The sequence below is a fragment of the Nerophis lumbriciformis genome, linkage group LG13 (genome assembly GCF_033978685.3).
Source record: "Nerophis lumbriciformis linkage group LG13, RoL_Nlum_v2.1, whole genome shotgun sequence".
Lineage (NCBI taxonomy): Eukaryota > Metazoa > Chordata > Actinopteri > Syngnathiformes > Syngnathidae > Nerophis > Nerophis lumbriciformis.
In genome coordinates, this window is record NC_084560.2 from 23985248 (window position 1) to 24012137 (window position 26890).

At 41.2% G+C, this 26890-nt stretch overlaps 2 protein-coding genes across 2 annotated transcripts in view; one reads left to right on the top strand and one right to left on the bottom strand.

The window, feature by feature from the left end:
- Positions 1-26890, bottom strand: part of hs6st3b (heparan sulfate 6-O-sulfotransferase 3b) — a 186311-nt gene that overhangs the window by 90643 nt on the left and 68778 nt on the right. The gene's annotated exons all lie outside the window — the stretch shown is intronic.
- uggt2 (UDP-glucose glycoprotein glucosyltransferase 2) overlaps positions 13896-26890 on the top strand; it is a 191627-nt gene continuing 178632 nt past the window's right edge. Inside the window, exon 1 of the mRNA XM_061971449.1 lies at positions 13896-13925. The gene's annotated coding sequence lies outside the window, so the exon portion shown is untranslated. The remainder of the gene's footprint in view (positions 13926-26890) is intronic.

Below are 26890 nucleotides of genomic sequence, written 5' to 3' on the forward strand. Positions count from 1 at the left end.
AATAATGTAATACATGTACACAGTGATGGTCAGCCTTGTTTTACGTCAATTCGCATAAAATTTTTTGTAAAAATTTAAGCTTTAATACTTCTTTTGTTCAGCAAAAAATATATATATTGCAAGAATAGAGTCGTAGTTTTAAATGGACAAATGCCCCCCAAAATATTGCATGTCAAAGTTAACAAAATCAAACTATTTTATGTGTTTATTCTGGCCTCGTCCCAACATTAACGTAATATTTACGGTTCGATATTTTATTGTTCAACAAAAAAAATAGTGTGTCAGCACTGCAGCCCGTGTACCAGTGGTGTGCCGTCAGGGCCAGCAAGGCCTTCTCTGCTGGCCCTAACCTAAATCATGATCATAAATTAATGAAATTACATTTTATTTTTAATGTACTTTCCATAAATACATAAACGTATTCATCTTATTCTCTTCATGTCATATTAGGCTCCAGTGTTGCTTGTTTTTACATTAGAGCTTTTATCAGAATTCAGCTAGCCTCTTGCCAAATTTAATAACATTTTAACCCACAAAGAAGGGTTAAAAAATTATATTTAAAGAGAAACTAGATCTTGTGAGACGAGTTCGGTCGACCACGGAAGCTAACTAAGTTCCTTCAATCAACCGACGAGGAGTGGCATCACTGGATCATACGGCATCGGATGGGTGCTACAAATTGTGAGTTCAAATATTATATTTCTTTATTTTTTCATTTTTAATGCGTTTTTTTTTTTTTTACAATTATTTTAATTTTGACAGTACTACGTAAGATACACTATATTGCCAAAAGTATTTGGCCACACATCCAAATGATGAGAATCAGGTGTCCTAATCACTTGGCCCGGTGTTTAAAATCAAGCACTTAGGCATGGAGACTGTTTCTACAAACATTTGTGAAAGAATGGGCCGCTCTCATTGATTTCCAGCGTGGAACTGTCATACGATGCCACTTGTGCAACAAATCCAGTCGTGACATTTCCTCGCTCCTAAATATTCCAAAGTCAACTTTATTATAAGAAAAGTGAAGAGTTTGGGAACAACAGCAACTCAGCCACAAAGTGGTAGGCCAGGTAAACTGACAGCGAGGGGTCAGTGGATGCTGAAGCGCATAGTGCAAAGACTTTCTGCACAGTCACTTGCTACAGAGCTCCAAACTTCATGTGATCGTCCAATTAGCCCATGTACAGTACGCAGAGAGCTTCATGGAATGGGTTTCCATGGCCGAGCAGCTGCATCCAAGTCATACATCACCAAGTCCAATGCAAAGGGTGGGATGCAGTGGTGTGAAGCACGTCAACACTGGACTCTAGAGCAGTGGAGACGCCTTTTCTGGACTGATGAATCACGCTTTTCCATCTGGCAATCTGATGGACGAGTCTTGGTTTGGAGGTTGCCAGGAGAACGCTACAGTTCGGACTGCATTGTGCCGAATGTGAAATTTGGTAGAGGAGGAATTATGGTGTGGGGTTGTTTTTCAAGAGTTGGGCTTGGCCCCTTAGTTCCAGTGAAAGGAACTTTGAATGCTCCAGGATACCAAAACATTTTGGGCAATGCCATGGGACGGCACTTCAAGTTCATATGTGAATCAAGGCAGGTGGCCAAATACTTGTACTTATTACTTAAAAATAGCGCGTTTAGTAAACTGTTGAGGCGATTCCATGCCCATTGCTGTATAGTATTTCTCCAGCCGCGGTCTTGTGGTGACATAAATGATGGTATTTTGAGAGGTATTTATTGAAGTCGGACTAAGGCCTAGGTGGGAAATGCACGGCCCGCCACTGCCATATACTGTGGCTATGCTAGTCAGTGACGAAACAAATCAGAGCCGGGGCCGGTGGCAGGGCACATGACAAGGACGATTGAAACTCTGCGCTATCGGGCGAGATAGCATGGGCTTTCAGCTAGTGAGTCAGCACGCTCGTCTCTCATGCCACCAGCAAGGGTTCGCGCCCCGCTAGGCATTGTCCGTGGGTGCTCGGGCCCCGACGCACCCACGGACAATGCCCAGCACCCACGTGGGATTGATGGCAACATTCAATATCTTTAAAATACTTTTTGAAAAATCAATCTTGTTGTTGTTAATTTGTGGCATATTTGGTCCGTTTTACATAATAAAAAGTCACAAATCATATATTGTATAATTAACAAAGACTAACCAAGATTACATTGTGCCCGATAATGAAATAATGACACAATCATCTTGACTTAGAACACACAGCACACCAGCGAATGAAGGGCATAGTTACTCAACAGCCATACATGTTACACTAAGGGTGGCAGTATGAACAATGCCAACACTGTCATAAACATGTGCCATATAGTGAAACCACACTAAACAACAACGACAAACACATTTTGGAAGAATACTTGCAATAAACTAACGCCATTGGAGGATCTACACCTAATATCCACTGTAATGATACCAAGTACAATAGCGTATCTAGTCGATACTACTATGATTACATCGATATTTATTAACATCACAAAATCTTATTTCGTTTTTTATTTATCTATATTATGTTTATAAACTCAGGGAATATGTCCCTGGACACATGAGGACTTTGAATATGACTAATGTTTGATCCTGTAATGACTTGGTATCAGATTGATACCCAAATTTGTGGTATAATCCAAAACTAATGTAAAGTATCCGAACAAGAGAAGAATAAGTGATTATTACATTTTAACAAAAGTGTAGATAGAACATGTTAAAAGATAAAGTAAGCAGATATTAACAGTAAATGAACAAGTAGATTAACAATTAATTTTCTACCACTTGTCCTTAATGATGTTGACAAAATAATAGAATGATAAATGACACAAAATGTTACTGCATATGTCAGCAGACTAAATTAGGAGCCTTTGTTTGTTTACTTACTACTAAAAGACAAGTTGTCTTGTATTTTTACTCTTTTATTTAAGGACAAAAATGCAATATGAAACATATGTTTGATGTACCCTAAGATTTTTTGTTAAAATAAAGCCAATAATGCCATTTTTTGTGATCCCATTTATTTAGAAAAGTACCGAAAAGTGCCGAAAAGTACCAAAACATTTGTATCGGGACAACACTAATACACACACACCGAGCACCCACTGGCAGAAATGTATATCGGCGCATATGCTATGAGGAGTAGGAAAAACTAAAGAGAGAAAAAAAGAGAGAGAGTACACCAAAGCTACGCTTGTCTTTATTTTTTCTTTATTTTTTCCTTATTTTTGCGCTTTGCCGCTCTACTTTTATGTTTATAGGAGCTGCCACTCATGTTAACGTCGCAGTAAAAATGCTCACCTAGCTTGTACTCTGTTGACAAGTGACTGATGACGTTGGTGGACGGTGTTGTACAATACAGTCGATCCAATGTGAGAGTGAAAATATAACACAACATTTTATTCCATTTTTTACACCTACTAAATCACTAAAGTCAGTCTTGTAAAGTTTTAGCAACCATGACTCATCCTGACGTCCAGCTCTTTATTTGGTGGTGACGAGAGTATAAAACTGGTTGCATTATCTGAGCGCCCATGAGCCCGAGCCATGGGAGAGGCCCGCCCTCCTCAGCCTGGTCCCAGTACCTGGTAGGTCTCTGCTGCCCTCCCAGTCCCCCCTGTAGCTCCGCTCCTGATGCTTGTGCTGCTAATAGGGATGTGCAGATCGATCGGCCACTGATTAGTATCAGCCGATTGTCGTGAAGAAAAGAATGCGATAGCCAATTAATGCCTTTTAATGCCGGTCACGAACGCTGATACCCTGTGGCAGACCTGGGCAAGTATTTTGACTCAGGGGGGCCAAATTTAGAGAAAAAACGTGTCTGGGGGCCGGTATATCTATTTATCTGTATATACAGTATATATATATATATATATATATATATATATATATATATATATATATATATATATATATATATATATATGTCTTAATAAGGTTATCCAAAAAATTGTGCTCGATACCGTAGTAGAGCGCAATATATGTATGTGTGGGAAAAAAATCACAAGACTATTTCATAGTCTTGTGATTTTTTCCCCACACATACATATATATATATATATATATATATATATATATATATATATATATATACAAACCCCGTTTCCATATGAGTTGGGAAATTGTGTTAGATGTAAATATAAACGGAATACAATGATTTGCCAATCATTTTCAACCCATATTCAGTTGAATATGCTACAAAGACAACATATTTGATGTTCAAACTGATAAACATTTTTTTTTTTGCAAATAATCATTAACTTTAGAATTTGATGCCAGCAACATGTGACAAAGAAGTTGGGAAAGATAGCAATAAACACTGATAAAGTTGAGGAATGCTCATCAAACACTTATTTGGAACATCCCACAGGTGAACAGGCTCATTGGGAACAGGTGGGTGCCATGATTGGGTGTAAATGCAGCTTACATGAAATGCTCAGTCATTCACAAACAAGGATGGGGCGAGGGTCACCACTTTGTGAACAAATGCGTGAGCAAATTGTTGAACAGTTTAAGAACAACATTTCTCAACGAGCTATTGCAAGGAATTTAGGTATTTCACCATCTACGGTCTGTAATATCATCAAAAGGTTCAGAGAATCTGGAGAAATCACTGCACGTAAGCGATGATATTACGGACCTTCGATCCCTCAGGCGGTACTGCATCAAAAAGCGACATTAGTGTGTAAAGGATATCACCACATAGGCTCAGAAACACTTCAGAAAACCACTGTCAGTAACTACAGTTGGTCGCTACATCTGTAAGTGCAAGTTAAAACTCTACTATGCAAAGCCAAAGCCATTTATCCACAACACCCAGAAACGCCGCCTGCTTCGCTGGGCCCCAGCTCATCTAGGATGGACTGAAAGTGGAAAAGTGTTCTGTGGTCTGATGAGTTCACATTTCAAATTGTTTTTGGAAACTGTGGACTTTGTGTCCTCCGGAAGAAAGAGGAAAAGAACCATCCGGATTGTTATAGGCGCAAAGTTCAAAAGCCAGCATCTGTGATGGTATGGGGGTGTATTAGTGGCCAAGGCATGGGTAACATACACATCTGTGAAGGCACCATTAATGCTGAAAGGTACATACAGGTTTTGGAGAAATATATGTTGCCATCCAAGCAATGTTACCATGGACGCCCCTGTTTTTTTCAGCAAGACAATGCCAAGCCACGTGTTACATCAACGTGGCTTCATAGTAAAAGAGTGCGGGTACTTGACTGGCCTGCCTGTAGTCCAGACCTGTCTCCCATTGAAAATGTGTGGCGTATTATGAAGCCTAAAATACCACAACGGAGACCCCCGGACCGTTGAACAACTTAAGCTGTACATCAAGCAAGAATGGGAAAGAATTCCACCTGAGAAGCTTAAAAAATGTGTCTCCTCAGTTCCCAAACGTTTACTGAGTGTTGTTAAAAGGAAAGGCCATGTAACACAGTGGTGAACATGCCCTTTCCCAACTACTTTGGCATGTGTTGCAGCCATGGAATTCTAAGTTAATTATTATTTGCAAAAAAAAAAAAAAATTTATGAGTTTGAACATCAAATATATTGTCTTTGTAGTGCATTCAATTGAATATGGGTTGAAAGGGATTTTCAAATCATTGTATTCAGTTTATATTTACATTTAACACAATTTCCCAACTCATATGGAAACGGGATTTGTATAAGAGGGGTACTAGACTGGCCTGCCTGTAGTCCAGGACCTGTCTCACATTGAAAATGTTTGGCGCAATATGAAGCCTAAAATACCACAACGAAGACCCCGGACTGTTGAACAACTTAAGCTGTACATCAAGCAAGAATGGGAAATAATTCCACCAGAAAAGCTTCACAAATTGGTCTCCTCAGTTCCCAAACGTTTACTGAGTGTTGTTAAAAGGAAAGGCCATGTAACACAGTGGTAAAAATGCCCCTGTGCCAACTTTTTTGCAATGTGTTGCTGCCATTAATTTTTAAATTAATGATTATTTGCAAAAAAAACTAAGTTTCTCAGTTCGAACATTAAATATCTTGTCTTTGCAGTCTATTCAATTGAATATAAGTTGAAAAGGATTTGCAAATCATTGTATTCTGTTTTTATTTACAAATTACTCAACGTGCCAACTTCACTGGTTTTGGGTTCTGTATTCCACATAGTAGTACATGTGGGTTTGAGGTCAACTGATCCCACCTCACTGAGGAAGACTGGGTGGACTCCCTTCCCAATTACTCGCATACACTTATTCCTCTGACACAGCCAAAGACATGCCTGCAAGTCATGACAGAAGAGCTTAGTGTAGGTACACTGGAGGAAGGAGGACCCGGCCAGCCGCCAGCTCCGATCGACACCGCTCTGCACTCTGTGCGTCGGATTTAACTCGCCTGGCCTCTCCTGTGTTTGTCCTGTCTCCGCCGGCTGACTGAGGACCTGGCTTGTCCAACAAAAACACTGTCAGACACAGCTCGGCCACGCGTGAAATTGATTTTGTACTAACAAACACGGAGATCTGTTTTCTCCCAAAACCGTTAATCAAATCATCTCCGGGAATGAGGGGAGGATGAGAGTTAAATCATCAACTTGCGACTGTAAATCAACTTCGCCGCCAACCTGCTGTCCCATTAACCCTGAAACCTGTTCAATAGCTAATTAAGGCAATTACTTCAGGCATGGCACGCCGTTTAATCATGAATGACTGGCCCATTTATAGTTGTGGCTTCATTACTACTGGCAACGCACAGTGATGACCCTCTCTATATCTGTGCGCAAACGGCACAAAAAATAAAGGAAAGTCGCGACTGTGGTCGTGGTTCCCCGCCAGGCTCCCCATTTACTGCACTTTTATCACAATAAATGGAGGCAACGAGTACGTGTTCACAGCAGGTGGTCGTCTACCACCCACAATGTTCTCTCCAGCATTACCGACAACTTACGGCTAAAAGAAAATGTGTAAAATAATTATTAACATACTTGAATCTATTGAGAAAACAAGGCTATTAGGACCCAAACTTCACAAGGTGTTATGATCCATTGCCCGGATCATGTTTTGTACTGTTTTCTGCACCTCTGGGTTTGTGTTTCATTTTGCCATGACTGCAGATTAGTTCCACCTGCCTCTGATTAGTGTTCGGGGCGCTCACCTGCTCCTGGGCACTAATCAGAGAGCTATTTATTCCCGCTATTAGCGTCCACGCTAGGCTATTCCTTAGCTTTGCCACCCGTGCTATCGGCACGCTTTTGTTTTTCCTGTTTTTCCTACCTGCACGCTTAGTCCGGAGTTTTCCGTCTGCATCTTGGGAGAACGACCAGTCGCAGCTCCATGACGGCAAGTGCCGCCAGTCGCAGCTCCACGACGGCAAGTGCCGCCAGTCGCAGCTCCACGACGGCAAGTTCAGCCAGTCGCAGCTCCACGACGGCAAGTTCCGCCAGTCGCAGCTCCACGACGCCAAGACCCAAGTCAAGACCAAGTTCCAAGTCAAGACCAAGACCAAGTTCCAAGTCAAGACCAAGACCAAGTCCCAAGTCAAGACCAAGACCAAAGTCAAGACCCTCCATGCCTAGACCAAGACCCTCCATGTCTAGACCAAGACCCGCCACGCCAAGACCAAGACCCGCCACGCCAAGACCAAGACCCACGCCAAGACCAAGACGCGCCACGCTGAGCTTCGCCACCTGACGCGCCACGCCGAGCTTCCCCGCCTGACGCGCCACGCCGAGCTTCGCTGCCTGCTTCATCTGCAGCTTCCACGCCTGCCACGATGACGACGCGCCTGCCTCCTTGTCGGCCATGGATATGGCCGCTACCTGGTCGCCCGCCACGCCAAGTTCGCCAACCTCCTCGTCGGCCACGAATGTGGCCATTCCCTGGGCGCCCGCCTCGCCTGCTGCAGCGGCGTTCCACTCGCCGCCGCCACCTAACTCTGCCCCGGTGGATACGGGGACACGTGGTCTGGCGACCCACCGCCATGTCCCCCACCCGCCCTCCCATGACTAGTGATCATTGTTTTTTTTGTGGGTTTTTTTATGGACATCTGGTATCTGTCCTTAAGGGAGGGGCTCTGTCATGTCTATGTAATCATGTTTTGTTTTAGTCATGTTTTGTTTTGTTTAGTTATTGGACTCTTTAGTTTCTGGCTTTTCACTCCCTTGTCTTGTTTCCATGGTTACCCATTCGTTTCACCTGTTCCACGTTTGGACTCATTGTGCACTCTTGTTTGTCACCATAGCAACCCATAAGTTTTCACCTGCCCTCACGACTCACGCAATCATGTCACTATTATTTAAACCCATTGTTGCCAGGAAGTCTCCCTGGCGACATCATACCCCTGACTTTCTGCTTCTCACTCTGTTTACCTCTGCGCACTTCATGCCATGTCAAGTAAGTTTTTTTCTATTCATGCCACAGTTGGCGACTTTTGTTCATGTCCATAGTTTTTTGCCCACGTGAAAGTCTTTTTGTTTCGTTAGTCAAGTTTGTACTTCCGCCTTGAGCGCACTTTTTGTTCCTTTTGTGAGTGTAAAATAAATAATGTCTTTACCTTCACGCCTTGCCCGCGCCAACTTTCATTTGCATTCCGGGAAAACAAACCCCAAAGTCCAAGTCTTGACATTGACCACTAAATGGTAACACCCGAATAAGTTTTTCAACTTGTTTAAGTCAGGGTCCACATGCGTATACAGTTGAAAACGTATTAAAATGTATTATAAAATTAATTATCTTTTGCAAAGTTACTACAGGGCTGTCAAAGTCAATACTCACTCAACATAATCGCATTATTTATGTGTAAATGCAGATAAATCACGCAATGTATTTCCTTTATCCTGAAAAGTTGCTTTATGTTTAGTGATTAGATTAATGCATACATCAGTGCAAAGATTAGTCAGTAGATCTTGACTGAAAACTTTGCATCAGTCCATCTTAGATGAGCTCGGGCCCAGCGAAGCCGACGGCGTTTCTGGGTGTTGTTGATAAATGGCTTTGGCTTTGCGGTAGTAAAGTTTTAACCTTACACTTACAGATTTTGCAAAAAAGCTCTCCTTAGACTTTTGTCTTTTACTCATTTTTGCTAGTAGTAGGCTTTGTTTAGGCTATAGTATCTGATGGGTAATAGGTGATACATCACATTCAAGGACAAGAGCATGGATGTATAAGAAAGCTAGACATACTTGACACTAGTTCTAATAGATGTATGTGGGTTATTTTCCATTCTAAAAGTTATGTATTCATATTTTGTGCAATATTTCATAGGTAGATACACTATTGTTAGCTTTTTTGGTCCAATTGCCATGCGTAAATACATCTGTTATTGCTAACTACTTGTGTAATAGGACTATGTGCAATAACACCAGCACTTTAACTTACTAGGCCAAAAGAGATGTGTATTTTTTTTCCTTCAGTACAATTATTATTATATGCAACAATTTAGCACTTCTCCATCTGCCTTATGCACATTAACTCCTATGGTCACTTTGTTCCTGATCTGCCCTGATCTTAGGTCATCAACCTAGCTAGATGGAAGCTTCTTCTAGCTTATCTGGGGGACCCTTTCACTTACCACCATCCTTACATGGATATTCACTACTGTTGTAATTTGTAATATGGTATTGTGAATAAACTTGATTGAATTGAATTGAACCTAGCTTTTGGCTACGATTTGGCACTTTTACATTTTATATGTTTATTAATGTGCATTGTCCCATGTAACAAAGATGTAACAAATATAGCAAATGGCGACTTTCTATCAGGAGTTTTATAATACATCTATGAACAAGCTCATTGGTGTGTCTGGTGGGACTTAAGTTAAGTCGGAGAAAATGCGGTCGTTTATAAATGATTTAATGTCTCTGTGCGGCCCGGTAGCAAATGCGTCAGGGACCGGTGCCGGTCCCCGGACCGGTGTTTGGGGACCACTGTACTATAGGACTCCAAGTAACAAATGCTAAGTAGCATATGCAAACTATAAAATTGTATGTACCCTTAGTGGGCGTGTTGTGGGTGATCTACTAGACCAGTGTTTTTCAACCACTGTGCCGTGAGATACACTCTGGTGTGCCATGGGAGATTATCTAATTTCACCTATTTGGGTTAAAAATATTTTTTGCCAACCAGTAATTATAGTCTGCAAATGATGTTTTGTTGTTGAGTGTCGGTGCTGCCTAGAGCTCGGCAGAGTAACTATGCTATACTCTTTCATATCAATAGGTGGCAACAGGTAGCTACCGTATTTTTCGGACTATAAGTCGCAGTTTTTTTTCATAGTTTGGCCGGGCTTTTGTGCGACTTATATATGTTTTTTTCCTTCTTTATTGTGCATTTTTGGCAGGTGCGACTTATACTCCGGTGCGACTTATACTCCGAAAAATACGGTAATTTCTTTGTAGATGTCAGAAACAGCGGGAGGCAGTGTGCAGGTAAAAAGGTATCCAATGCTTAAACCAAAAATAAACAAAAGGTGAATGCCCCTAAGAAAAGGCATTGAAGCTTAGGGAAGGCTATGCAGAACGAAACAAAAACTGAACTGGCTACTAAGTAAACAAAAACACAATGCTGGACGACAGCAAAGACTTACTGGGGAGCAAAGATGGCGTCCACAATGTACATCCGAACATGACATGACGATCAACAATGTCCCCACAAAGAATGATAAAAACAACTGAAGTATTCTTGATTGCTAAAACAAAGTAGATGTGGGACATATCGCTCAAAGTAAGACATGAAACTGCTACAGGAAAATACCAAAAAAAGAGAAAAAAACACCAAAATAGGAGCGCAAGACAAGAAGTAAAACACTAGACACAGGAAAACAGCAGAAAAGTCAAAATAAGTCAGGGCGTGATGTGACAGGTCATGACAGTACACCTACTTTGAGACAAGAGCTATAGTGATGCATGGTTAGTTATGGTTTAAAGTCATATCCAACAATTGCGACAACGACTTTTTACTTTCAACTGAGTTTCGTTTTTTAATGATTTCTGCTGGTGGTGTGCCTCTGCATTTTTTCAACGGAAAAAATGTGCCTTGGCTCAAAAAAGGTTGAAAAACACTGTACTAGACAGTATGCGAAATTGATAACAAGTGCAAAAGTGGTGCACAAGCTGTTTAGCGCGTGGTATTTGGATCTTAGTAAACAAGGCCCTAGGTGCATGTATTAACATGATTGATGCAACATTGCAGGCAGTGTTTAAACACAATATACAGTATGTGCACAATCAGGACTGTATTGGTAATTTAAAGGTCAACAAATATTTAATGAGGATCGTGGTCTACTTTATAATAATGACATAGACTGACCTACACGAAAAAAGGTCACTGTTCAAATTTAAATGTCACACTTCAGCCACATGTGCCACTTGATGCTGATTTTTTTTTTAAGTGGCAAAACACTTAATGCTTCATTGTGGCTTTCACCGCTTCTGAAATGAGGCAAAACGCTCCTGCTGAGTTGGAATATTGGCCCTTTCAGTCTCCTACATGGCCTTTGTGACTCTTTGGTTCTGACTGTGCTGGAAAACGGACTGGATTTAGTGCAAGCAGTAAAGGTGAAATTTGGAGTAGAGAAAAAGAAATGACTCAGACCACCTGCAACAATGCATCTTTTCAAATAGTACCATCCACTGTAATAGCCCAATCTAATCTGTGGTGGTAGCTGCAAATACCCCGTTTGGTCCGCAACACCCTATTTGGTTAGCATTTCCAACATTAGTACAGGGTTTTACAGGCATGTAACTCATCCAAACACAAGATGTAATAGGGTATGTTGCTTAACACCAGAGGTGGGTATAGTACCCAAAGATTATACACAAGTAAGAGTACTGCTACTTATATGACTCATGAAAAAGTAAAAAGTTGTCGAAATAATTACTTGTGTAAGAGTAAGTAAGAATTACACATACTGTGCATATACATTCACTGTACAAACATACATATACACATACTGTACATATACAAGTACAGTATGCATATAATCACGTTTCATTAAACATATATTAATGTTGTTGCCCTAGGGTAAACTGGGTAATACATGGCACACTGACAAAGCTTAACCTATTGTTACTATAACAATCTACAAGGTTAATATAGTTGGCTTCTCTTTCTTCCCCTCCATTCATCTGCTTTCTTTTGTATTTCAAGTTATCATTACGTATATGTATTGTTGCATTTGAACAACTGTATTGTTGATAATAGAGGTAAATTTTTGGTATTGTTCATTATCAATAGTGCTATTTCTATTGGTATTTTTATTGCTCCATTTGTAGTGTAATAATGCTCATTGTAATTTCTGTATTATTTTTTATTTCACTAACTGCTTCTTTGCTATCACTTTTACTATCATATTTGTACATATCCTATTTGCTGATGTTGTTGTTGTTGTTGTTATTGCTGTGTTTGCTGTTGTTGTTGTTGTCTCTCTGTCTTATCCCCCTCTTGTCCCCGCAATTTCCCCCTCGGTCTTCCTTTTTTTCTTTTTCTATCCCCTCCTGCTGCGGCCCGGCTGCACCAAATAATAATATAAATCCATTTAATAAAGTCAAATACAAATAAGGCAACAAGGGAAGTATCCCACACTTTTATTTTGTAAAGTAGTTTTGTACAGCCGATATGGGCATCTACATCAACTATATGATTTGCCTGAGTAGCTGGACAGGACAAAAAAAAAAAAAAATTATGTAGGTAAGAATTCTGTGAAAAAGTATTGAGTAACTCGTGAGTAACTTCGAAATTATTTAGTAGTTACTTTTTAATTGTTCTTGGATTACAACCTTAATTGGTTGTGTGTGTGTGTGTGTGTGTGTGTGTGTGTGTGTGTGTGTGTGTGTGTGTGTGTGTGTGTGTGTGTGTGTGCGTGTGTGTTCTGGCAATGCTTACTTAATGGGGACATCGCTCTATTTACACAGTCACCTTCAGGGGACCTCTGACGGTATGGGTACAAAAAAACAGGTCCTTTTTAAATGATAGTCAAATCCATTCTGAAGATGCCTCAGTGATTTTTAAGCTTTGGCCCATAAAACATGTTTACTGGTTAGTTTGAGTGTGAGACATTTGCACAGCAGCCCCCTCATCGGGCTGTAGCTGGTACATTTAAGTGGTGAAACTTCCTATAATTTGATTTTTGATTTTTATTAAGGATCCCTATTAGCTGGCTGCCTCAACAACCCACTAGTCTTCCTGGGGTGCACAATTTAATACAATTACAAATAAAAGCATATAATTATAACTACACAATACAGAAAAAATTTAAAAAAATTAGAATAAATTAAAAATATAAGAGGACAGCTGTAGTGCTGTATTCTGAGGATCATGTCATATTTAATTTGAACTTTTTTTTATTTTTTTAAATGGTCCTCAGTAGTCACGTACAAATTTGTGTGAATTATGCAAAATTATTTAAAATTTGGTCCCCATGAACCATATAAATTATTTTCCCCAGTGTCCCCAGTAAGAATGATCTGCACATTACTTCATAAATCCAGAGATTTAAAGACATGTATGAGCTAACTGGGCAGTGGCCATTTTACATAATGTTTTTTATGCCTCCACAACCTATAGAAAGGGTGGTCCCCCACAGTTGATAACCTGTGTGTGTGTGTGTGTGTGTGTGTGTGTGTGTGTGTGTGTGTGTGTGTGTGTGTGTGTGTGTGTGTGTGTGTGTGTGTGTGTGTGTGTGTGTGTGTGTTGACTGCAGCATGTTTGTTGCAAGTGGCATTCTGACAAAAGACATGATATAAGTGTGCATTTTACTAGTTTGAAAGTAAATTAATGAACAATTGTGCTGCCTTGTCTGACGTCATGTCACTTTTTACAGTCAGTACGTTTCCATGTGCTAAATTAGTCTTGTCAAATAATTCAGTTTCTTCTATTTATCTCTCGTGTCTCCAGGGTGTACCCCGCTTACCGCCCGAATTCAGCTGAGATAGGCTCCAGCACCCCCACGACCCCAAAAAGGACAAGCGGTAGGAAATGGATGACTGTTGACCATACACAGTTTGCCTCTTGTACACTAGGAGGGCGATTGTTGTTATTTCATCCTGTTTAGCTCTGTAGAAATGTAAATACAGTAGAAAAAGGGAATGCTACATTCTAACAATCTAGTGCTCGTAATCTAACAGATCTAACAGATAACTCCAACCTTCCACTGCTATTTGCTGTTGTTGTGCTCTTATCTTTTCACTCGAGCTTTCTACCCAGAAGCTGGTACTAGGAGGTACCAAGGGCAGCAGCTGTTGGCAATTAGTGATTATGGCGAGCCCCTATTTAGTTGCTTGGCTGCTGCTGACCACTTGTCAGAATATTTCTCCCCTGCTGTCGTGAGTCGTGACCACATCCAGTCTGCGTGTTTGTGTTCCAGCTAGTCCCGGCATAGTACTACTTGGTATGTGTTTACCTTTCTGCTAATACTTTTTGACCTCTCTGCCCGTGGTTCCTCCCAGAAGCTCCCTTAGTTAAAGTTAAAATACCACTGATAGTCACACACACACACACACACACACACACACACACACACACACACACACACACACACACACACACACACACACACACACACACACACACACACACGAGGTGTGTTGAAATTACCCTTGGCGTTTGACCCATCCCCTTGTTCCACCCCTTGGGAGGTGAGGCGAGCAGTGAGCAGCACCGATGGCCGCGCTCGGGTATCATTTTGGGGATTTAACCCCCAATTCCAACCCTTGATGCTGGGAGGCAATGGGTCCCATTTCTATAGTCTTTGGTATGACTCGGCTGGGGTTTGAACTCACGACCTACCAATCTCAGGGCGGACATTCTAACCACAAGGCCACTGAGCAGGCTGTGTTTTGTAACATTTTACCCATTTTTACCGAAATAATTGCAGTGTATTTTCGGTTACTTCTGCTTCAATGCTATTATTGTGTTTTGGTGGATTTTTCTATTAAGCCTTTTTGTCGTAACTTCCTCTGTCGTCTCCGGCTTTGCATTCGGGGTTCTCGCCATTACAACACCGTAACAGTTGGTAATGTTTTAATGTGTTTAAAGGCCTACTGAAATGCGATTTTCTTATTTAAACGGGGATAGCAGGTCCATTCTATGTGTCATACTTGATCACTTCGCGATATTGCCATATTTTTGCTGAAAGGATTTAGTAGAGAACATCGACGATAAAGTTCGCAACTTTTGGTCGCTGATAAAAAAGCCTTGCCTGTACCGGAAGTAGCAGACGAGTAGCATGACGTCACAGGTTGTGGAGCTCCTCACATCTGCACATTGTTTACAATCATGGCCACCAGCAGCAAGAGCAATTCGGACCGAGAAAGCGACAATTTCCCCATTAATTTGAGCGAGGATGAAAGATTTGTGGATGAGGAAAGTGAGAGTGAAGGACTAGAGGGCAGTGGGAGCAATTCAGATAGGGAAGATGCTGTGAGAGGCGGGTGGGACCTGATATTCAGCTGGGAATGACTAAAACAGTAAATAAACACAAGACATATATATACTCTATTAGCCACAACACAACCAGGCTTATATTTAATATGCCACATATTAATCCCGCATAACAAACACCTTCCCCCTCCCGTCCATATAACCCGCCAATACAACTCAAACACCTGCACAACACACTCAATCCCACCTCCCCAAAGTTCATACAGCACATATATTTCCCCAAAGTCCCCAAAGTTACGTACGTGACATGAACATAGCGGCACGCACGTACGGGCAAGCGATCAAATGTTTGGAAGCTGCGTACTCACGGTACCGCGTCTGCGTATCCAACTCAAAGTCCTCCTGGTAAGAGTCTCTGTTGTCCCAGTTCTCCACAGGCCAATGGTAAAGCTTGACCGTTATCATTCGGGAATGTAAACAATGAAACACCGGCTGTGTTATCCGGCACAACAGTAAGGGGGTGCATTCTACGGCGGGGGTGCGTTATCCGGCACAACACCTGCCGCAATACACCGCTTCCCACATACAGCTTTCTTCTTTGCTGTCTCCATTGTTCATTGAACAAATTGCAAAAGATTCACCAACACAGATGTCCAGAATACTGTGGAATTTTGCGATGAAAACAGACGACTTAATAGCTGGCCACCATGCTGTCCCAAAATGTCCTCTACAATCCGTGACGTCACGCGCAGACGTCATCATACCGAGACGTTTTCAGCAGGATATTTCATGCGAAATTTAAAATTGCACTTTAGTAAGCTAACCCGGTCGTATTGGCATGTGTTGCAATGTTAAGATTTCATCATTGATATATAAACTATCAGACTGCGTGGTCGGTAGTAGTGGGTTTCAGTAGGCCTTTAAATGACATTTGTGGTTATTACGAACATCAACAACTTACAAAAAGATCGCTATTTTAGTCAACTGTTTGTCCACTCCGCCCGAATGCTGCTGAGATAGGCTCCAGCACCCCCCGTGACACCGTAAGGGACAAGCGGTAGAAATGGATGGATGTTTTAGGAGGTTTCTGTTCACCAGTTCTCTCAAACACCAGGATGTGCTGGCGTCATGTCACATTATTTAAGTGTCATCTCTGGGAACATTCTGACACTTATCAAGCCAGTAGGTTTCTATTTTATTATATACTTAAAAAATACTGACCTATTTCCACTTCTTTATCCGTACTCTGTGCTTTTTTTTTTGGTCAGCTTCCCTTTTTTTATTGTTTCAAATGTCACTAATGCTTACATTAGAATGGCGAGACCGAGTCATGTGACTGCGAGGCTCCGTTTTGATTGGTGGAATGGAGTCACCCGTGCTTACATTGGATTGCTGAAACAGAGTCATGTGACAGTGCCTGCTGGAAAAAAAAGCTTGCTGATGAAGGAATATGTCTTTTATAACCCTTAATTTATAGATTATAAATAATTGTGATATAAATAAGAAACAATCTGAATAAAACTCAATGTAACGGAGTAAAAGTAGTGTTTCTTCTAGTAAAAGTAAACATTATTTTGCATTAAAACTTCTCTGAAATGTACAATTTTACAAAAAGTCACTGTAGTAAATATAAATGAGTGAATGTAGCACTTTACCACCCACCTCTGCTTAACACCCAGCCATTATTTAGCAAAAATAATGTATTGATGAATAGAGCATCCTTTTACTTGAGTTGTTGGCGTGTCGCTGTCCGTGGTGCTGAACATTGCTCCATCGGCTCTTTGACACTCCACCTTGTCAGCACTTCCCACTTGAGTGACGGAGGTGTCAGTCAGGGGGAGACCCTCCTTGTGAACTGTCCACAGTGGGACTATTGATTTTTTTGTATTGTATTGTCGTCTCCCCCGCCTGCAGTGACATGCGAGCTCACTCAAGTCTTTAACCATTTTCTTGACAGACATAACATTAGGTACACGGTGCACGAACACCGTCTTTAAACAAAGTCTGCCTTTACAAAGATAATAGTGCTTACTTTATTGGTATTGATTTAACTTTATGTTCATTATTGTGGTTATAGTTTGCAGTGGTTAAGGGTACCGAATTACTGAATCAAAAACCTCGCTATGCTCAAAACTGAGTCAACCCCAAAAAATAGTTGCTCTTGTTTTGGATCGATAGAAAAATAATATTCTCGCTGTATGTACAACATATAGTGTAATATTTTAGTAATCTGTTGTCTAAAATTACAATTTGACTCTAAGAATTTGTGTGTGCGACTTTGTCTTAATTGCATTGGTCGTTTTTTTGTCCTAGACCAGGGGTCCACAAACTACGGGCCGCGTCCAAAATCCGGCCCGCAGGAAGTCTCAAGTTTTTGTTTTTAAATTTGTCCGACCGCTTCTATGTTCGCTACCTCTCTTTGTTTATAACATCTATTTTCTGCTGGATCTACTCTCTATTTTATGATGCCCTTTTTTTTTTCTTTTTTTTTTTTTTTTGCTGCAACTGTTACATATACTGTAATATTGTACATCAGGGGTGTCCAACTCATTTAAACTCAGGGGCCACATGGAGGGATACATCTGTGCACACGCGGGCCGGACTATTAAAATCATGGCATTAAAAATAAAAAATAAAGACAACTTCAGATTGTTTTCTTTATCTTACTTTTGGCCAAAAATAAAACAAACACATTCTGAAAATATGACAATAAAAGTATAGAAAAAAAATTACCAGGCAGCGGTAAAGTATAGATCAGGGGTCCCCAAATATGGCCCGCCGGAGTCCAAAATCCGGCCCGCGGCAAGTGTGAAGTTTGTTTTTCAAATTTGTCCTTTCTAATCTATTTCCTACCGCTTGTTACTCTCGGGGTCTCCGAGATGCTCAGGCAAATCATATTGTCTAAAAATGCTTTTTCCCATCGATAACGTGACATCATCGCACTCGCGCAAGTGCTTACTCTTTTAGTCAATTAGTGAGTGAGGAATATATTTATATATATATATATATATATATATATATATATATATATATATATATATATATATATATATATCTCAATAAATAAATAAATATATATATATATCTCAATAAATATATATATATATATATATATATATATATATATATATATATATATATATATATATATAAGTACAGGCCAAAAGTTTGGACACGCCTTCTCATTCAATTCGTTTTTCTTTATTTTTATGACTATCAAAACTATGAATGAACACATGTGGAGTTATGTACTCTAGTTTCTTCAAAATAGCCACCCTTTGCTCGGATTACTGCTTTGCACACTCTTGGCATTCTCTCGATGAGCTTCAAGAGGTAGTCACCTGAAAGGGTTTTCACTTCATAGGTGTCCTAGTTTTGATGCCTTTAGTGACAATCTACAATAAATAATAATAAAATAAATAGTCATGAAATTAAAGAAAATGCATTGAAATGAGAAAGTGTGTCCAAACTTTTGGCCACACACATACACACACAACCCAATGTGGCCCCTGAGTCAAAAAGTTTGGGGACCACTGTCCTAGGATAAGACACTTTAAGGACCTTTACGCATTCTTGGAGCTTGTTGGGAATGTCTCCAAACCAGTACCGTCTCCGTGAATAGGACAAAGACTGCTGTGATGTTGGTTGATCACTAATTAGGGACCGCAATGTCTCTTTGGGACAGAGGACCCTATTGTATTTCGTGCGTTTTATTATTATTATTATTCCGCCGCCTCTTTGAGCTATAATTTGACCCTCTTAACATGCTTCAAAACTCACCATATTTGACACACACATCAGGACTGGTGAAAATTGCCATCTAATCAAAAAACCAAATCCCAAAACTCAAAATTGCGCTCTAGCACCCCCTAGGAAAAAACACAGACAAAACTGCTTGTAACTTCCGGTAGGAAGGTTGTAGAGACATGAAACAAAAACTTCTATGTAGGTCTGATTTAGACCTAGATTTCATACATTGACATTTTTCAGCAAAAATCAATTCCCCCTTCAAAACAAAAGTTTTGTAAAAACCGGTCACCTTTTTTCAAACATTATCTCCTCTGAGCGTGTTTGTCATGTTGGCTTCAAACTAGCACAGGAGAGAGATTGAACCCTTCTGATTAAAAGTTGACCAAAGAGTTTTAATTACTGCTCCGGTTTGGATTTTATGTGCCGTCAAAGTCAGTCCCGTCCATCGCTGCTTGCAGCTTTAATTTAGGTTGTATTTGTATTTTGGTCAAAATGTTATTCTCCAAATGGGTATGTTTTATAAATTGATGTTATTACCTGCCTTATCCAATGCTTAACCAAAACATTCCTACCCACAATAAGAGTTTGTAGTCAGGCACCGTCTTCTCTTTTCCCCTCCCAGGAGACAGGACATTTCACCCAAACCCCTACCCTACACACTAAAAAATACTGGGTTATCTTGATAACCCAATTTATGAGTTGCTAGTGTTGAGTTAAATTTTTTAGTTATTTTTTATGAATAGCAATCCATTTCTTTGGTTATAAGGGTATTATTTCAACTACATTTCTGGGTTTTCAAAATGATGAACCATTTTTGGGGTTGTTTTTCAAGGAGTAACGCATTTTGGGGTAGAAAGCTTTTTTTTTTAATTAAAAAGTTACTTTTTTCTTGAAGGGAATTTTATTATGGATTAATCTCTTTAAGATTATTTACAATCACCCAACATTGAGTTATCATAACATAACATTTGGGTTAAATAATTCAACCCAATAGTTTGGTTGGGAATAACCCAACATTTAGTTATCATAACTCAACTATTTGGTTAAATAATTCAACGGAAAAGTTGGTGTGGAGGTTTCTTTCCTCCGGGTTCCTCGGACCACCAAACACCGACATGACAGCTCCTTTTCAGGGTTTTAGACACTGTTTTATTTTCCAATAAATTGTCTTGCTTTTCAGCAATTGTTGTGTGTCTGTCTGTCTCTCTCTCTCTCGCTCTCGCTCCAACTCCAACTCTTCTCTCCTCCCCGGCTGCTGCCTTTTAACAGAGCGACAGGTGATTAGATTAACAAGCCCAGGTGGGCCATCTACGCACCTGTCGCTGATCTCGCAGCCGGTCCTGGCACACCCCGCTTCGCTGCAGGTCCGAAGGCCACGCCCCCCTCCACAGTTGGGTTGAAAATTTTTACCCAAAATGTTGAGTTAAAATAACTAAAATAAGGGATTTGTCCTTTTCTGAACCAGCAGTTGGGTTAAAATTGGGTTATTTTTTAACCCAACATTTTTTAGTGTGTACCTCCTCTCTCATTCCCAAAAGTTATAACGTTCTGGGAAAAAAATGTGTCTGACCCGCTCTGTCTCGCTCTTTCTTTCTCGAAGCAGCGCAAAACTTTTTGGATAAACTTATTTGACTTAAATAAATATTTAAAGGACCTTAGTTTTCTCTGGATGTTTCTTTGCTCAATATAAAAAAAATTTTTTTTTTATTTCCAGCGAGTCAGAGGTCTCTCTTCCTCACTCAGCTAAATGTAACGCTCCTCCCTCCAGTGCATTACAACAGCTGCTGCTGACACTGCAGGACAACCAACCCTTCCTGTGTCAATTGGCCGCACTGAATTTAAATTACTGGACAGCCTGCCTGACATGTTAAAAAAAAATAATGGACACTTTATGAATCTGTTGATCCTCTCGTGATGTAGATTAAATAAATAAATGGGTTGTACTTGTATAGCGCTTTTCTACCTTCAAGGTACTCAAAGCGCTTTGACACTACTTCCACATTTACCCATTCACACACACATTCACACACTGATGGAGGGAGCTGCCATGCAAGGCGCTAACCAGCACCCATCAGGAGCAAGGGTGAAGTGTCTTGCTCAGGACACAACGGACATGACGAGGTTGGTACTAGGTGGGGATTGAACCAGGGACCCTCGGGTTGCGAACGGCCATTCTTCCACTGCGCCACGCCGTCCCTACCAATACCAGAAGCTCAAAGGTGTCTATAGGGAAGTGCTTCTCAATCATTTTCTGTTACGTCCCCCCTAGGAAGAAGAAAACATTTCAAGTCCCACCGCCCCCACTCCCCGCCGTGACTATGAATAGTATAATTTGTCCATTAAAATGTTATAAGTACACCTCTGCATAAAATCGTTTCCTTAGTAACATTAAATACAACAAAAAATAAAGAAATATACACTATCATCAGAATCAGGTGTCCTAATCACTTAGCCCAGCCACAAGTGTATAAAATCAAGCACTTACGCATGGAGACTGTTTCTACAAACATTTGTGAAAGAATGGGCCACTCTGTGATTTCCAGTGTGGAACTGTCATAGGATGCCACCTGTGCAACAAATCCAGTCGTGAAATGTCCTCGCTCCTAAATATTCCAAAGTCAACTGTCGGCTTTATTATAAGAAAATGGAAGAGTTTGGGAACAACAGCAACTCAGCCACCAAGGGGTAGGCCACGTAACCTGACAGAGGGGTCAGCGGATGCTGAAGTGCATAGTGCAAAGAGGTCGCCTAATTTCTGCACAGTCAGTTGCTACAGAGCTCCAAACTTCATGTGACCTTCCAATTAGCCCACGTACAGAACGCAGAAAGCTTCATGAAATGGGTTTCCATGGCCGATCAGCTGCATCTAAGCCATACATCACCAAGTCCAATGCAAAGCGTTGGATGCAGTGGTGTGAAGCATGTCGCCACTGGACTCTAGAGCAGTGGAGACGTGTTCTCTGGACTGATGAATCACGCTTATCCATCTGGAAATCTGATGGACGAGTCTCGTTTGGAGATTGCAAGGAAAACGCTACATTTCAGACTGCATTGTGCCGAGTGTGAAATTTGGTGGAGGAGGAATTATGGTGTGGGGTTGTTTTTCAGGAGTTGGGCTTGACCCCTTAGGTCCAGTGAAATAAACTTTGAATGCATTTTGGACAATTCCATGCTCCCAACCTTGTGGGAACAGTTTGGAGCGGGCCCCTTCCTCTTCCAACATGACTGTGCACCAGTGCACAGAGCAAGGTCCATAAAGACATGGATGACAGAGTCTGGTGTGGATGAACTTGACTGGCCTGCACAGAGTCCTGACCTGAACCCGATAGAACACCTTTGAGATGAATTAGAACGGAGACTGAGAGCCAGGCCTTCTCAACCAACATCAGTGTGTGACCTCACCAATGCACTTTTGGAAGAATGGTCGAAAATTCCTATAAACACACTCCGCAACCTTGTGGACAGCCTTCCCAGAAGAGTTGAAACTGTAATAGCTGCAAAAGGTGGACCGACATCATATTGAACCCTATGGGTTAGGAATGGGATGGCACTTCAAGTTCATATGTGAGTCAAGGCAGGTGGCCAAATACTTTTGGCAATATAGTGTATATCAATAACTATATTAACATTGTTTTTGGTCTGTAACAGAAAATATTTAAAGTGTGTGAATTTACCTGATATACATGAATAAATTGTAATCTTGTTGAAATTATTAAAAATGTTTGACCTACTTAAACCATTTGATACTGAAAAATAAAATCCAGGAAACTTAATAAATAACTAGAAGAGGCAATTTCTGAAGTAATTGTGTGTGAATGCTCCAATGCTGAAGTTGAAGTGAAATGCTGACCGAATGTAGTATGAATGTAAGAATAGTTTGAATGTTGAAAAGCTGACGCTGATCTGAAATGCTCATGGAACGTAGGATGGATGTAGAAACGGTTTAAATGTTGAAATCGTTTAAACCCTGAAATAGTTTGAATGGTGGAATGGTTTGAATGTTGAAGAGTTTGAACTTCTAGGGAAACCGGAATTTGGTTTGGAACTTGAGAAAATTACAGTTTGAATGTCAAGGATGAGTGGAAGGTGTTGATGTTGGAATGGTTTGAATCGGTTGAAAAATGTGGGAATTGTTGAACTTTGAAGAATGTCCAATTGATTCCAATGGGAATTTCAGAAAAGCGGGAATTTTTTTGAAAATAGTAAAAACCTTGAATGGTTGGTGTTGAAATGTTTCAAATTTGTCGAGAAATGTTGCAGTAGTAACATGTTGAATTGAGAAATGGTATTAGGGAATTCCTGGAATTTCGGGAAAAACGGGAATTTTTCCAGTTCAAGAAACAACTTTGTTTTTTTTTCCTGATTAAGAGGAATGTGGAACGATTGAAATGGGTTGAAAATTGTGGAAGGAATAGTCGCCAGAAAAAAGGGTGGAAATAGGGCTTTGGAAAACCAGGAATTCTGGAAAATCCTGGAATTTTTTTGAACTTGGAAAAAATTATTATTTGACTTTCCAGAATGGTGGAATGTGTTGAAGGTGGAATGGTTTGAATAGGTTGAAAAATGTGAAAATGGGGGAAGTTTGAAAAATGGCCAATTCATTTTGAATGGGGAAAAATGTCCCGGAAAACCTGGAATTCTGGGAAATCTGTCGAGACTGCATGAGCGGTGGTGGTAGTTACCCTTGCCTGGGCGTTATTTGTCTTACTAACGTGGCAAAATACAAGCCTGCATCAAAGCTGCTGATAAACAGGCTTGTGTTTGCTTTACTTCCTGTGGGAGTGTCGAAGCTTTTAAACAATTAACGGCAGGAGTCGGGCACTTTGTCCCCTCACCGTCCCTGTGTAAATGTCAGGCCGATACAGACTCCCCACGGGGAAAGTTGTCGTCCGTCGGGCCGTTTTTCATGTGCAAACAAAAGACATGAGACATCAGCTGCAGACTAAAAGGAGAATAAAAGGCATGCAGTGATTGTAATTAATAAACTACAGGGGAAGCACAATAAAATACTACGTGCAATAAAGGAAGCCTGCTGCTTGTGCGCGAGGAATTACAAAGAGCAATTAAGAAAATATATGGCGTCAATAAAGGGTAAAGAATAAATGAAAAACTAACATCTGAGCAACAATGAAGCTGTTAAAAAACAAATTATGAAGGTGACAACAATCCTAATACTTCAACCGGGCAAATGAGAGCCCGCTATCTCCTCGGTGTGTCGTACCGGAGGAACATCATGTCACTGCCTTTCAAAGCAATTCTTCCCCCGCCCCCCTGCTGTGAAAGCCATTATCAAGGCTGACGGTGGAAGTCAGATGCGGCGTGTGCGGGCTTGTACACTCCGATCCCGGAGCTACTAATCAGGATGAATGTTGTGTGGTGCTGGGGAGGCATTTGAACGCACACTGTCTGCAAACAAGGCCGTTTAGTTTATTCCTTCATTGTTTATTCATCATGTGTGAGGCGGAAAGACCCCATTGAGACTAGGGTTGTACGGTATACCGGTATTAGTATCGTACCGCGATACTAATGAATCATTTTCAGTACTATACCGTCTCTGAAACGTACCGGTCCCGCGTCGAAGTCACGTCGTGTCATTGCTGGTTTACGAGCAGACGAGCATGTTTGGCGGCGCACAATCACGGAGTACTTACAAGCAGACACAGTGTGTAGACCAGGGGTCGGCAACCCGCGGCTCCGGAGCCGCATGCGGCTCTTTGATCACTCTGATGCGGCTCAGCTGCATACTTGCCGACCCTCCCGATTTTCCCGGGAGATTTCCGGAGACCCTCCCGATTTTCCCGGGAGATTTCCGGATTTCGATTCCCCTAGCAGAAAACTCCCTGGATTAATATTCTCCAATTTTCACCCTAACAATAATAATAAGAACGTGTCATGATGGTACAGCATTTAGCACCCTCTACAATCTGTATCAACAGGGTGCCAGCCTAGCCTTTTGTACTTTTCATCAAAATACAGTAAAGCATACTTGGTCAACAGCCACACAGGTTACACTAACGGTGACCATATAAAACAACTTTAAGACTCTTACTAATAATGCACCACACTTTGAACCAAAACCAAACAAGAATGACAAACACATTTCGGGAGAACATCTGCACCTTAACACAACATAAACACAACAGAACAAATACCCAGAATCCCACACAGCCCTGACTCTTCCGGGCTACATTATACACCCCTGCTACCACCAAATCCCGCCCCCACCCCAACCCTGCTCCTCCACACATCCCCCCCCCCCCCCCCCACCCCCCCCCCCCCCCCTCCGTGCGTCGGTTGAGGTGGGTGGGGTTTGGTAGCGGGGGTGTATAATGTAGCCCGGAAGAGTTAGGGCTGCATGGGATTCTGGGTATTTGTTCTGTTGTGTTTATGTTGCGTTAAGGTGCAGATGTTCTCCCGAAATGTGTTTGTCATTCTTGTTTGGTGTGGGTTCACAGTGTGGCGCATTATTAGTAAGAGTGTTAAAGATTTTTATACCGCCGCCGTCAGTGTAACCTGTGTGGTTGTTGACCAAGTATGCCTTGCTGTCATTTACGTGAGCAAGCTGAAGCCCCGTACAACGTGTGACTGGGCCGGCACGCTAGTTGAAGTGGGCGCTAAATAGTGTACCATCACGGCACGCCTTAGAGAATAAGGTGGGGGCCGCGTGTCTGAGACCCTTGGTTCATACATAGCACAAAGCAAAAAAACAACAACTTGTATGCAGTGTAATTTCGTTTTAAATTTCAGAAGATTTTTGTGGCTCCCATTGTTTTCTTTAATTTGTGAAACTGGTCAAAATGGCTCTTTGACTGGTAAAGGTTGCCGACCCCTGGTGTAGACAGAAAAAGGAGAACGGACGCATTTTGGCTTAAAAACTACCGATAAAGGTGAAGTTATAACACTGAAACGCCTTCAGGAAGAGGTTGATTTAAGACAGTGTTTTTAAACTTTTTTTGAGCCAAGGCACATTTTTTGCGTTGAAAAAATCCAGAGGCACACCACCAGCAGAAATCGTTAAAAAACGAAACTCTGTTGACGGTAAAAAGTCGTAACTGTCGGATATGAATTCAAACCATAACCATAATCAACCTTGCATCACTATAGCTCTTGTCTCAAAGTAGGTGTACTGTCACCACCTGTCACATCACACCCTGACTTACTTTGAGTTTTTTGCTGTTTTCTTGTGTGTAGTGTTTTAGTTCTTGTCTTGCGCTCCTATTTTGGTGTTGATTGTCATGTCATGTACAAATGTACTTTGTGGATGCTGTCTGCTCCACAAGCTGTAAGTCTTTGCTGTCGTCCAGCATCCTGTTTTGTTTACTTTGTAGCCAGTTCAGTTTTAGTTTCGTTCTGCATAGCCTTCCCTAAGCTTCAATGCCTTTTCTTAGGGGCACTCACCTTTTGTTTATTTTTGGTTTAAGCATTAGATACCTTTTTACCTGCACGCTGCTTCCCGCTGTTTCCGACATCTACAAAGCAATTAGCTACCGGCTGCCACCTACTGATATGGAAGAGTATTACACGGTTACTCTGCCGAGCTCGAGACAGCATCGACACTCAACAACAACACATTATTTGCAGACTATAATTACTGGTTTGCAAAAAATATTTTAACCTAAATAGGTGAAATTAGATCATCTCCCACGGCACACCAGGCTGTGTCTCGCGGCACCAGTGGTTGAAAAACACTGCTTTAAGACATGGCTAGCGAGCTAGCAGCTAACATCCTGTCGTCTGGATGTCTACCAAATGGCCGGGGACGGCCCTGCAGGACTGTGTCCCAGGTGTAGGATAGTTGGTAGGC